Here is a 13928-nt window from a genome sequence, read left to right on the forward strand (position 1 = left end):
AAGTCTCAACTACAATGTCCATAATCATAAAATGAATAAAGATATACATAGTCATATAAGCATATGCATAAGTACAACTAATAATATGAAATCATATCTAATGAACAACATCCACTGCAAATGTCACAAGTATGTGAAAATAGATATAGGTACATCAATATACAATACAATATCTTGTAGGATCTCAAAACACATGATACATAGATACATCAAATGAATAGAAGTCTTCAAGATAAAAGGATGAATGATAATGGTACCATTGTATCAAGGAGAATCCAACATGTATCAATCTGAGGGGGACCCAAATGGTAAGAATACACTACCTCTCGATCATGTGGTCACCTAATCAGGCTCCCACTCCCGCTGTCTAGGAGAGATAATATACAATCCACACAAAGATAATTAAATCATAAAATAATCCTAGGAAAGGAATCCTACTAGCCAAAACTACCTCAAGGGTGACACAAACTACTTAAGAAGAAGAGATAATCAAAATTGAAAGTACACTCATTCCAATACTAACATCTCATACCAATTCAACATACAAATACCAAGACCAAAAATATATAGCCACCTCAAAACCAATGTCAAGTGTCATAAGCACAATGACCAACATATAACAACTGTCATCAATAAAAGTAAACTACCAGTCACTAACTCCAATAAAAAAAACACCACAAGTGAATAACTGATCATTCATTAATAAAATTCAATTGCCAACAATAAATGACATCTAATCAATAAGTAACAACTCACAATAAATCCATTATCAAAAGTAATATCCAACAAGTACACCACTAGAGGAAAATATAAAAAAATATGAAGGAGACTTAGGCTACATACTATGGAGTGTCATCACATGAGCCAACTCTAAGGTTACCCTAGCAACCTCTCAAGACTTCAACCTCCTAGTGACTCTATGTAGAATCAGAATATCCTCTGGTGATGATGAGGAAACTAGTCATACATCTCAAGGTATCATCTCCATCTCATCCTTAGTTTATACAAGCACTCAAGAGATGGATGAGGAAAAATCTCTAACTTCTCTTTTTAATTATAGGAAAAAGGGCTAGGCAAGATATTTTAATTCCTGTGTTATCACTTGTTACATAACTTACAATGAATTACTCTGGTGGCCACTTTGGGCCCCGATCTCCATTCCAGGCCACTCCCATAGACATGCACCTAAACCACCTTCCCAAAAATCACAAACCACAATAGTTTCCCATGCCACAAGAGTAATATTGACTGAATTTGGTTCCTTAATAGGCAACCCAAAAAATAACATTGGTTCTCAATAGCATAAAGCTCATAAAACATAAATCTCAATTAAAATCAAAAAGTTCATCATGGCATCCAGTCAAATAATCATAAATGAAATCTCAAAAATGCCTCTAGTGCACATCCTAACTTGGCCAACTAAAAAACCCACAAATAAAAACTATCAAGAAAATAAACATCACAAGACTATAAATGGAACAATAGAAAACACGTAGTTTTCAACCACATGATTTAATTACACCAATTTCTCTTGTTTAGTTTGGGTCATAAGGATGTGTTTAGAAATAAGGTAAGAATATATATGTTAATACAAATTGTTATGCTAATATACTTATTTAAAATAATAAGTATTTAAATATCCAATCTTTTTGTGCATATAAAATATCATGTAATATTATCATGTTATTAATTTAAATAATTTTAAATCATAAATGATTGAATTAATAACATAAATGTATACTACTAGTATAGATATCTTAAATAGATCTATCTAAAGAAATATTGATAGATATCTACTACAAAATAATTATAATTTAATTTAGTATATACAAGATTATTTATATTTCATTTATCTCCATTTATTTAGGATTTTACTAAGTAAGATTTTTATTTTTATTTCTTAAAAAATGGATAATTTATATCTCCAAATATCATAATTTAAATGATATTTTATGTGGTATTTATTAAATTATTTTAAAAGGATATTCTATTTAGAATAAGATTTAAACTTTTGACATATAGATGATTGTCAAATTTAACCAAGAAGAATAAAAGTTAACATTAACATGCTCACATCATCTCACTCCCCCATTCTGCCATTGTAGAATGCCTATCGCTATGAATTATATTACATACTAATATCAATTTCACTTTCTAAAATATTAATATGACTTCTATTTAATTCTAATATTAATATTTATTCTTCTTTTTTATATATATTATGCGACTAGAGGTAAAATTATAAGTTTAATTTAATTATTTATAATTTCTCACATAAAGATAAATAATTATCAACTAAATGATTACAAAATGAACTTTGCCACAACTTCTCTTAAAATATAATAAAATTATAAATATTTATTTAATAACTTTCCTCTTGCATTAATAAATATAAAATCATTTATATGCAACTAAGACTTTAATTAGACTTAAATAATCGCTAATACTAACATTCACTTTAACTAAAGAAATAATATTTGTTTAATTTTAAAAATCAACAAATTATTATTATGATTAATTTAAATAAATAAATCTAAAAAATTATATTATATTTTTATAAAATAAAAATAAGCATGCAATTAATATTTTCACATGTCTTTGATCTCTCAAATCATGCAAGCATACTATACTTAGTTTTTATTTTTAGCATATTTGTTTCCACATGTATGTATACATTTAGGTACAATGTGCTTTCCTCTCAGTTATTCTTTTTCTTTCCAAAGAAATACTACAATTAAATTATTTTAGATGTAATAAGTATGTTCATCTATATTTGGAAAATTCATAATAATCACATAGTTCTAATGAAAATTTTAAAGTTGAAACCCTAACTATTCAATTTATTGATTTCTTCCAATTTTAAATAATTTATTTATTTTTTCTATTAACTATAGAGACATAAAAAAAAATACAATCACCAAGAGTCAATATAGAGGCAAAGCCTCACTCCAACACTAAAGCGACAGGAGTACAACTAGCATAGATCATATAAAACAATAGCCCAAAGAAAGATACATGGCTAGTGTAGAGTATCAGAGTAGGCATCCACCCATATGGTCCAATCATGTGGGCCTTCCATCCAAATGATAGTCTTTCGCTCCTAGATCTAGGACAATATAAAGATCTCCTCTTGTCTGGTGTTAAGATTCTTCTTAATAGCTTGGTCCAACTTCTGGCACGCGTGCTCAAACATCCATAGATTATCAAGAGTCCTCCTCCATTGGTACCCATCTTTAAGCTCATAATAGAAGAATGTAGCTTGGCCATCCTTGAGAAATCTTTGTAATTTATCATTTTCAATAATCATGGTGTCTTGAACCTGCAAGAATATTTTAAACTAAGTGAGTTTATGATAAAACTCAGTAAGAACCCTTGGCTTACCTTGTTATTTTTCTATGTTCCTGCATTTCTAGATCTACCAAAGAATGTTAGGAGACAACATATTCCAAAAAAAATTAGCATCCTTACTAAGCCCTTTAATGTGACTCGTAACAATTTCAATAATATTCACACTAAAAGGATAGGAAATACCAAAAGAATTCCATATTTCTTTGGCAAAAAGGAAATCAAACAATATCTATCTACCAGTATCAAGTAGCCTGTAGATATTGCATAAATCAGAATGTTGATTATCTCTTTCAACCAGAAGTCTATCAATTAATATAAGCCATTTAAAACATTGAATTTTTGGTTCAACATGACTTTTCCAAATATAATCTAGCAACTTATTCCAAGCTTTATGATCAAAAGGATAGTACCAAATTTTGTTCAAATGCACAATAATATCCTCATTATGATCAATGACCTTATATATGTTCTTAGCTTTAAGCTTGTCTAAGAGCGTTCCATCTGGCCATTTACATTTAAGGTGCCTATAAGAGTCCACATGATAGATTGAGGGAAGGTCTTTAGAAGTTGGCAAGATTAAATTATAGGTCTTCTTCTGAGACAGAGTTAAATTAAATTTATTCTCGAGATCATCCCAAGGAATAAGAATATCATGCTCAAAGATATCAGCAAATTGAGTAATACCAAATTTAGCCCAATACTTGGCAGAGCATCCCTGGTAGAGGGCAAGGGGTTTACTATTCATACTCAAGTTCCACCAAATGGACCTCTCACCATGGAGTTGATTAACATAATAAAAATCTTTATTGGTGATAAATCTTCAGACATGGTCCCAAGCATGCCAAATAAATTTGAAAATGGCAGAACCTTGAACAACAACTAAAAATTTACCAACAATAAGGTCACAGAACGAGAGGTTCTTCCAAGATCTAGCCTCCTTGGGGAAACCTCTCTTAATGTTGTGTCTAATCAGCACTTTCCAAGGACTATCACCCTCTAAACACTAAAAAATCCACTTGGCAGAAAGAGCTATACCTTATAATTTGAGATCTTTTAACCCTAGTCCACCCAGGGTCTTATCAGTATGACACCAATCCCATTTAACAACATGAGGTTTTCTATTGCCCTTGCCACCAGACCAGAGAAAATGCCTAATAGCCTTTTGAATTTCAAGAATCTAGTAATTGTTGAACATCCAAGTAGAGGAGTAATAAATAATATAAGAAAACAAATTTTGGCAAACTTGAATTCTTCTAGTAAGAGATAAGGATCTATGATGCCATTTATTAAGCTTATTCTCAATCTTAGCCTTCACCCAAGCCCACATGTCTTTTAAAGAAGGATCAATGGAGTAGGGTATACCAAGATACCTGACAACTTTTTTGGGACCTCCCATTGAAAATTGTGCTAAAGGAACCATTCAAGAGGTTGATCATCCCAACCCAAGAAAATAGACTTAGCCTGAGAAATCCTAGCACCAAAAATAGAACAAAACAAATCCAACTTGACTTGTAGATTTTTAAAATTATTGTTAGTGAACTCAAGAAAAAGAGCAATGTCATCAGCAAAGTGGCTATATATAAGCTCATGATTATTAGGAAGATACAAACCTCCAACTTCTAGAGAAAGAGTGTTATCTCTAAGAATGTAGTATAAAGCTTCAACAACAATAACAAATAAGGCAGGAGCCAATGGGTAGCCTTGCCTAATAGATTGACCAAGAGGGAAAGGGTAAGAAAGAGCTCCATTAATCTCAATTTGAGCACAAGAATCTTTAATAAGAGTTTGAACAACATTACAGAAATAAGGAGGAAAACCAAAATAAAGCAACATCATGATGATAAACTTCCACTCAATCCTATCATAAGCTTTCTCGAAGTCAAGGAGGAGCAAAGAAGTGTCTTGACGAGAACATTTAGCCCAATCCATGGCTTCCCAAGCAATAATAAGATTCTCTAGGATGTATCTACCTTTAATAAATCTAGTTTGAGTATTACTAACAAACTTAGGGAGAATGTGAACCAATCTAAGGGCCAAAGCTTTTGCTCATATTTTATAGGACACATTGAGGAGTGTAATAGGCCTCCAATTCCTAATAAGAGTCTTATCTCCTTCCTTAGGAAGGAGTTTAATAATACCCTTGTTGATCTTGAGATTGAAGGAGCCAGTACCTATGGCCTCATCATAAAGATCAAACAAATCTTTGTTGATCCAACTAAGATTAGCCTTATAAAATTCAATAGGCAACCCATCAGGCTCGGGGGCCTTTTCATCTTTAAGGGCTTTAATATCCCCTTGGATTTCCTCAATAGATATAGGGGTGGAGAGAAAATTGGCATCATCAGTATCCAATTTAATAGGAAAAAGAGGTCTACAATTGGATCTAATTTAATTAGCCTCCATGGAATTCTTAGATGAGAAAAACTTACTATAGTACTCAACAAAGGCCATGGAAATGCATTCAGGGTTTGAAACTTCTTGATTATTAATAAAAAGCTTATCAATAGACTCTTTAATTTGTTTTTGATTAGATAAACAGGTTTTACAGGGACCCTAAAACCTGAAAGTTAGTACATAAGAAGGTTGATAATAAGCATGATAGCCCAGCCAAAAAGGTAAAAGTTCAAAGGCTAAAAATAAGCATTAAGCCCAGCCAAAGGAAAGAGTACTAAGAAAAGACCAGGAAAAGGAAACAAACAAAGCCACAGCCAAAAGCCAGAACAAAAAGCCAAAAGACAGCGATAAACAAAAGAACAGGTAAGAGTTATTCCTCATTCTTTCGCCCCAGATCATGCATCCCCTGAGCAGCCTCAAAGGCATTTTGATTCTCCTCTACTTCCATCTGTTGTGTCCTTTGATTTACTTGGTCCTGAGCAGGAGTGGAGTTGTCCTTTTCAGGGTCATCCTCCATTCTAGCCTCATCCCTGTCATTTCCATCCTCATCATCATGCATTTCTCTATGTTTGATCTAGCCCATGAGAGAGATGATTTTTTTATTGATGGAACTTAATAAGGAAAACATTTGATTCACAAGGTTGTGATTTTAGTTTTCTAGATTGTGTATCCTCTCTTCTGCCAGAGTGAGCCTATCAGCTATATCTGTCTTCCTGTTGGCATCCATTCCTTTCCTTGTTGCCTCAATGTGTTTCACGTGGTCTTTAACCTCCTCAAGCTTGTGGAAAAGCCACTTGATTGATCTAAAATTATCAATCATGCTATTGCAAGCATTATTTATAAGGTTCATCCTTGTCTCCCTAGCTCTGTCCAAAATAGCCACAATCGCCGGATCAATTAATTCTTCCAGCCTCTGCTCTTCTTGATTATCTATGAGGATTTGGGGATTCATGGCCTCCCTAAATATTCCCATTTTGGCTATTTTGACATTGAAGTTGATCCATGCTTTCCTCCTATTATTGGTCTGCACTTCCCCTTCTGCATACCCATCTTTCTCCTCTTTCTGCTCCTTAGGGTGGAGATGGACAGGAGAAAGGGGTAGCACAGATGCCTCCTCATATTGAGAGAAAAAATCCTCCAGACTCTCCCTCTTATGCTTCTTCCTTCCAGTGTCCTCCTTTGTTTCCTCTTGCATCTCCTTCACAACCTTCTTAGACTCTAGTTCCTCCTCTTCATCACTACTTCCCTCCTTAGCCTTCTCATCCTACTTCTGCCCTAAATCCCTAGGGCTTTTTTTGCTTGGGGTTATGGGGGGGAGGGGTGTTTGACATGATAAGTCACTGCTTTCCCTGAAGAGGAAATCTTGCCTTTCTCAGAACTGAGGCTCTGAATATCATCCAAGTCAGAGGAGTAACTGGAACTTCTAGACTTCACTATCTTTGTCTGAGGGGGGGCATTGCTAATAGTCTGAGCTTTGAAGTGCTCATGGATAAGTAGTAGCAATCTCTCATGTAGAGCCAAGTTAGCAATGGGCTTCTTTTTGAAGTTTTCCATCACCTTACTCATAGAGGTTAACTGATTAAAAGGAAAAGAAATTCTAGCTTTCTTCTGAAAATTATTTAAAATAACAAAGTGGTGGGTTTGGGCTCTATCAAACCTTGGGTCCAGAGTGATATACTCAATAAAAACTTTTAGAACATACCTCCACCACTTCTTCATGTTGTTGAGGACATAGTAGGTGTCAATTTTTGTCAATGCCTTCAATTCCTTCTCACTCTCCACAAAATCCTTAACCGCATTGGCTAAGATCTTCTTATCCTTGAAGAATTTGAAACCCTTGATAGGGATCTCAGTGACAGTCATAATCACCTCCTCCGTAATCTAGAAATTGATGCCATTCACCTTAACCCTACCATCTTTCCAGGACCCCAGCATACTATTGGTCACCTCCTGATCAAAACCATGCAGCTTCATGAGATACTTGGTTACCCCACCCTCATCCAGCTTTTCCTAGACTTTTGGCCCACTTCTCCATTTCTCAAAGTCCCCCACTGGCTCCTTTCTGCATCTCTCACCCACCATCTCCGCACACTGCACACCCACTTTACTCATAACCTCTTCACTGTGAGACTAGAATGGACCACCGAGATTAAGCAAAGAGCAGAGAAAAATAACTTTGTTGTTGCCCCTAAAATGAATGCAATAAACAACCCACAAAGCATGGTAATTAATCAATGAAGGATATCTGCATTTACGAATTCCCACTCTTCTATTATGAAAAGTACCCATATATCTTAACCCTTTCATATTCATAATTACAACTTGATATCCTTCGTACTTCCTTGGATTTTATCCAAGTCGATCTGACACTTGACATCTATCAGCAAAGAAGTTCCAGGAAGCCAAGTCAATTTTTGGTCTATGTCGACCCCTATATTTGCCAACCTGTCGGCAACTGGATTAGCTTCCACGAAAGTATGGGTGACATGGAATTTTTTGAATTTGGCAAGGGTCTCTCTAGTCTCATTGATAAGATTTGCAATCGTCCAAGATGGAAATGAATTGCCCTTGATGCACTTAATAATGTTATTTGAGTCCCCTTCTAGCCATAAATTGGTGACCCCAATTTCAAAAGCCAGTTTTACAACATTGCACGCGGTGTTGGCTTCCGCAAAATGATTTTTTTGGAAACACAACAGGAGAGCAAAAGCTACAATACTATCTCCATTTTCATTTCTAAGAACACCTCCACTACTCGAGGATCCAAGGTTGCCCTTGGAGGCTTCATCAAAGTTGGCTTTGTGCCAGCCTTCAAGGGGGAGGAGCCACTTGGCTTCCTGTCTTTTCTCATTTTGTCTTTTACCTTCTCCTTATTCCTGCCTCCTGTCTCAAAAGCTCCCCACTTCCTCATGAAAAAACTTTCCTCTATGTTACTGGAGATCTTCCTTCCAACAACCAAAGCTGGCTCCTCCCTGTCTCTGAAAATTTGATTATTTCTCTCCTTCTGTATGCTCCAAAAAAAATGGGGCAGGAGCTAAGAGCTAATTTCCTTCAAGGTAGACCCATTGAACATACCATGCCATTGGTAGAAAAAGTCGAGGAGGTTGGAAGGAAAGCACTAGCTGTGGTCAAGGTCCTGGGTGAGGAAGTCCTAGACAGTCCTGGAGTAAGAGCAATGAATGAACAAGTGATTGCCAGTCTCTGACTCATCTTTGCATAAAAGACATCTGTTGGGCATGATATGACCTCTTTTAATGAGATTTTCCTGGGTGAGATTTTTTTCCTGAAGTGCCAACCAAAAAAACATGTTGACTTCTGGCATTAGGCCTAGGAACTAGGCCCTCAACCAAGGCGGGCACACTTTTGTGCTCCATAAAGAAGAGTACCCAAAGGCAACCGAATAGAACCCATTGGCATTATCCCTCCAAACCAGTTCATCCTTGTTGGTGCTAAGGGATAAGGAATTAAGCATGATCATAATTGGTTTAAGATCCTCTGAGATAATAGAGAGGTCCTTCCATCCCTATTCAGTCCTATAGTTGTTGACATTGTGGCCAAAAAGGTTGATGCAATTATTAGCCCAAACACCATAGCTAGGGTTATTAATGAGGGGGCCTTGAGAAAGCTAGAAGTCCATCCAAAAAAGAATGTTCTCCCCATTTCCCAACTTCCAGGAGACCTTAGAGTTAGCCAAATCCTTGGCTTTGAAGAAGTCATTCCAAACAACTGAGCCTTTGGGGATATCCTTACTGAAAAGAGTGAACTGAAAAGAGGGCCTTTTTATATACTTGTTCACCACAGCATCTCTCCATTCCCCTGTGCTACTAAGGATGTGCCAGATTTTCTTTGCTAGGAGGGCCTTATTGATATGAGTGAGTTTCCTGATTCCCAGACCACCATTCTTTTTAGGGAGACAAACTTTGTCCCAAGCTACAAGGAGATACCTTTTAATCCTTTTAGTTCCCGTCCATAAAAAATCCCTTTAGATTTTCTCCATCCTCTCATCGTATTTATCGGGTATGGTAAAAAGGCTCAGGGCATATATTGGTAGGTTTTGAAGGATGGATTTAACTAGTTGACATTTACCAGCTTGGCTAAGAGAAGCTCATTTCCAGCGAGCCAACTTCTTACTGAACCTATCCAAGATGCCATTCTAGAAGGAATCAGAGGGGGACATGCCCAAGGGGAGACCCAGGTAGGTAGAAAGAAGCTTCCCCACCTAACATCCCAAGATTTTGGAGATTCTTTTTTTATCTTCCCTCTGAAGTGTTGATAAAGAAAATAGAGCTTTTGTCCCAATTGATGAGCTGCCCTGACCCTCTAGAATAAGTGTTCAAAGTGTCTTTCAAAGCCTTAGCCTCCCTGATCGAAGCTTGTCCTCCCATAATGGTATCATCAATGAATTGCTGATGTGTGAAGGGGGTGCATTTGGAAGAAAGTTTAAAGCCTTTGATCCTTCCTTCTTTCTTTTTCTTCTCCATGAGTTTGTCAATACATTCCGCCAAGATGATGAAGAGAATCAGTGATAGAGGATCCCCCTGACAAAGGCCTCTAGTAGGTTTGAAGAAATCAGAGGGGGATCCATTCACTAAAATAGCTAGTGAGGGGGTGGTGACCAGTTGGGAAATTAGCTTGCAGGATTTGACATCAAAGCCAAAAGCCTTCAACACCAACTCCAAAAAGGACCAATCCACTTGATCGTAAGCTTTAGACATGTCAAGTTTGAGTAACATCCCTTCTCTCTTACCAGCTTCCATAGAGTGTATCACTTCATGCACCATGATAATCAAATCTAAAATATATCTACCTAGGATTAAAGAAGATATAATAGACTCTTTAATTTGTTTCTACTTAAGAAGATTAAAGAAAAATTTAGACCCATGATCCCCATGCTAGAGCTAGTTAACCCTTGATCTAATTTTAACTCCCTAAATTTTGGTTTATTGGTATTTTCTCAAGGAATCTTTGGTGGAAATCACTTGGTTCAAGAGATCCTAATTAGAAGGGTTAGCCTAAACATTATACTCAGTGATTTGAAGATTATAGTAGAGACATTTTTTAGTGAATCTATAATCTTTGGCACACTTTTGGCCAATGGTTTGTAGAAAGCCTTTCCAAGCCGAAAGGTTAGCCTTCCATTTATCAATCATGGAGGACTCTTTAAGATTATAGAAGTTAATGTTTATGATGATTTGAATGGCACAAAGAACATCATCATCATAAAGAATATTAGTGTTCAATAAGAATTTAGGATAGGCAGGATTTTGACGAAAAGGAGTAGAGTTGATACTAATACAAGTGAAAATAGGATGATGATCAGATAGGGTGGTAGCTATGACCAAGATAATGCTACCTTTATTATCAGGAATAAAAGAAAAGAAGTCTTTGTTTGCATAAAAATGATCTAATCTAGAATATATCCTAGCTTGACCTTGCTAGAAATTGCACCAAGTGTGCCATATTCCAGAATGAGTATCCTTATCATTCATAAGAGGATCAAACAAATTCTTTGACCTAATAAATTTAGACCAATGCAAATTTTCATAATCTTTCCATTTGAATGAATTACCACCAGATTTATCATTTTGGGACTCTACCATGTTGAAGTCTCCCCCAAAAAACCAAGGTATATCAGGGAGATTGGATAACCAATTCCAAAGGGAGATTCTAGCTTTAGTATCATTAGGAGCATAAATAGAGAAAAAACTAATAGGTTTATTATTAATGTTCACAATAAACTAGACAACTCTTTGATAGGGAGAAACACCACTATCAGAGATGAGTGTGCCCCATATGGGATTAACAATGAAAACAATTCCACCTTTACCCCTACTGTGATTAGAGTAAAACTTAATAGCATCTTTCTAGATAAAATTAAGGTTAGTTTCAAGAGTGAAACTAGTAGTTTTAATCTCTTGCATCATAAATAGATCAATAGAGTTAAATGAATTTAAAACATGCTTAACAACATATTTCCTATTTGGAGACTCGAGCCCCCTAACATTCCAAGATAAACAATTCATTGGGACATATTGAAAGGGGCTTGGCATGCATTTTCAACATTCATTATGGGACTACTAGGATTATCCCTAGATTTCTTGCTTGCAAGTTTATTTTTAGACCCCAGTGGCCTTCCATGCCTTTTTGTGGATAAGGTATCTACCTTAGGAGATTCATCAAAATCATACAACTCCATATCCATATTAAGCTCATTCTAAGGTGACTTAGAAGTAGGAATAACTTCCAAAATATAATCATCATCAATTTCCTTAAAAAAAATTGGTGGTAACTTAGGAGGGTTCAAAACGTGTTTGACAAATTTAGTAGTTAGAGTAGGAAACTCAATCATGTCAACACTCAAAGGATGAATAATGGTAAGAGGAGTATCAAATAAATCTTTAAGGTTCATGGGTTTAGGGTTACCTGAGGTAATCCCCATCCTCTTCTTCCTGTTCCTAACCAACGTAAAGCCTTCATCAAAATTAGGCCCTAACACTCTTTCTGGAAGAGGTAATAGAGGCAAAGTGGGAGCAATCTAGGTGTTACTAGAGGGTTCTAGAAATTTCTTAGTAGGTTCACCTTCAGAAGATGAAATAATAGAGAGGTTAACTGACACTATGGGGTTAAGAGGAGGAATAGGGCTACTGGTGGGTTTAGCAAAAGATTTATTAATGAGGGGGAAATCTCTTCTCCGATGACCTTCCTTCCTACACAAAAAAACAAGCATTCAGGCCCCCTAAAACTTCAATATGGAAAAAAAAAATTCATTAAGCACATTAATATTAATCTTAGTAGGAATTTCTTTGCCAGGGAGAAGCGAGATAAGAACCCTAGCATCCATGTGTGGAACAAGTCTAACTGTTTCATCCATCCAGACAGTCTTGCCCAAATTTTCCAATAAATGAGGTAAAAACACCAAAGAAAGGGAAGGATATTCTTCACAAGGATCCATCTAGGAGTTGAAAGAGCCAAAAATTTCTCATGGATGGCTTCAGGGGTCCAAGCCAAAGTGCGGAAGCAGGTCAATTCAACTGCCTAGTACTATTTTTTAAGTACCTCTTATTGGGCCTCATGATTAGCAAAGAATATAACAAATAAGCCTTTTTGAATTTGTCTACAAAATGAAATGTGAAACCCTCACTTTATATTTTAGAAATTATGGAACTAGTCATCTAAAAATTTGCATGGAGGGCACTTATCAATTTCAACCACAGCAAAAAATATAGTAGTTTCCTTAAGCCTATTTTTCTCCTTAACAATTTCGGCAATCATCTTAGAATTGGGAGTCAAAGAAAATGGAGCTAAGGAAGCTAGAGGGTTCTTACCATCAAGGGTGACCTCATTGTGCTCAAGGTCAGTGATAACAAACCTAGCTTGTCCATCAATACCTCCAGCTGATTTAGCCATTGCCTCTAAGAAAGATCTAGGCTTGAAGGCATTGGTAGAAGCTGGGTGGGGGTTTCTATTATAGTTGGCATGTGTGTTTGTAGAGGATGAAGGAACCGAAGGCATCAAGGAACTAAATAAAACACCTATGAAAGCGTTAAAGGAAAAGCCACCCCCTACTTTGGTAGTACAAATATGGACACCCAGGTGTCCATTGTTGTTGACCCCTTGACTTTCTTTTGCCACAATGCCAACAATCAAAATCCCAAAACCCTAATCCAATGCCGAAGACACAAACACAATAGTGAAAAATAAATCACAACCAACTAGAGCCTCCAATCTTCACATTCCCCTTCAAACGCAAAAACATAGACAATCAATCTAATTTTGAATTTGCATCTTCATTCCTTCTATATCTTCAAAAAATGTCTGACAATCTCTTTCTACTCAATTTTTTCTTTCAAACTTCACATTCCATCTTCCCATATAATCAATTTTTCTATTATATTACAAAGGGGTTTATAAGAATACAGTCATAATAATTATCTACAATTTTTCAATAATTTTCCTCAATCAAGTTTTCTTGATTAATAAGTTTTCCTTTAAGTAGATAGATTTTTCAATAAAATTCTACAATGGGTTTTCAATCCCTACCTCAAAACCACAGCTAAAATCTGAGACAATCTTTGAATGCATGCAAATCCATACCCTTTGAAACTTTCAACAATTCTTTTGATCCAATTATGATTTTTTTCTCCCAAAACCTCAAAACGACAACTAAAACCTAAAATAATCTGTGA

Source organism: Cupressus sempervirens, chromosome 2 (genome assembly GCF_028749045.1).
Source record: "Cupressus sempervirens isolate cs-2001-9-10 chromosome 2, ASM2874904v1, whole genome shotgun sequence".
NCBI classification, from domain to species: domain Eukaryota; kingdom Viridiplantae; phylum Streptophyta; class Pinopsida; order Cupressales; family Cupressaceae; genus Cupressus; species Cupressus sempervirens.